Source organism: Hipposideros armiger, unplaced genomic scaffold, assembly GCF_001890085.2.
Source record: "Hipposideros armiger isolate ML-2016 unplaced genomic scaffold, ASM189008v1 scaffold_75, whole genome shotgun sequence".
NCBI lineage: Eukaryota > Metazoa > Chordata > Mammalia > Chiroptera > Hipposideridae > Hipposideros > Hipposideros armiger.
In genome coordinates this window covers 2,481,544-2,482,399 of record NW_017731425.1, presented here as the reverse complement: position 1 = coordinate 2,482,399, position 856 = coordinate 2,481,544, and positions in this window count along the sequence as shown.

The following is an 856-nucleotide window of genomic DNA, read 5'->3' as shown; positions in this document are numbered from 1 at the left end:
CTGTGGGGATGGGCTCAGGATAACCATAGCCCAAACCTCTTATCCCTCCAGCAGTTTCTATGGCTTCACTTGGTCCTGCAAGGAACAGGAGAGGTTGCCACACAACAGAAGGGGTCACAGTCAAGGACCTCCATGGCCTGGGCCAGGGGTCTGGCCACACCAGTCAGCACCACATCTGTCAGATATCCTAGAATCAGAATGTTGGAGTCTATGGTCTGGAGTGGGCCTCTATGATCTCAGACCACAGCTCAGGGGACTGGAGATAGGGGAGAGAAAGTCCCCACTTTGTTCCCTCCTCGGAGGAGGAGCAGTGGACATCTGTATGCCCTGGTTGCACTAAGCTAAGTAAGGGTATCATTCTTCACTTTTCTATGATGTGGTGACTACTGCTGTCCCATTTTATAGCTGGAGCTTAATCATCTCACCCAATGACCACTAGCAGGGCCTGCGTTCAGTGGGACCTCTCCTATGTCCAGAGTCCTGCAGTGCAGCAAGGTAAATATAAGCAGGAGTCAAATTCCTGCACAGCCACTGACCACACACATCCTTTGCCCCCTCTGAGCCTCAGTTTCCCCAAATTGTAAAGTAAAATCATCATACCTTATAGGATTATTTTGAGGATTAAATTACTTAGTATCCACACCCCGATCTTCACCCCAAAACCTGCGTTCTCCATCTTTAGCAGTCTTACCCTCCTTGGGTATCAGCAGTCCCAAACCTGAGAGGCATTCGTAACAATGTCCTCACATTCACACCTAATTCACCAGCACATCCTATCAGCTCTCCCCTCAAAAGACAGCCAGGGCCGGCCGAGTGGCGCGTTGGTTAAGAACTGGCTTTGGACGCCAGAGGGCCC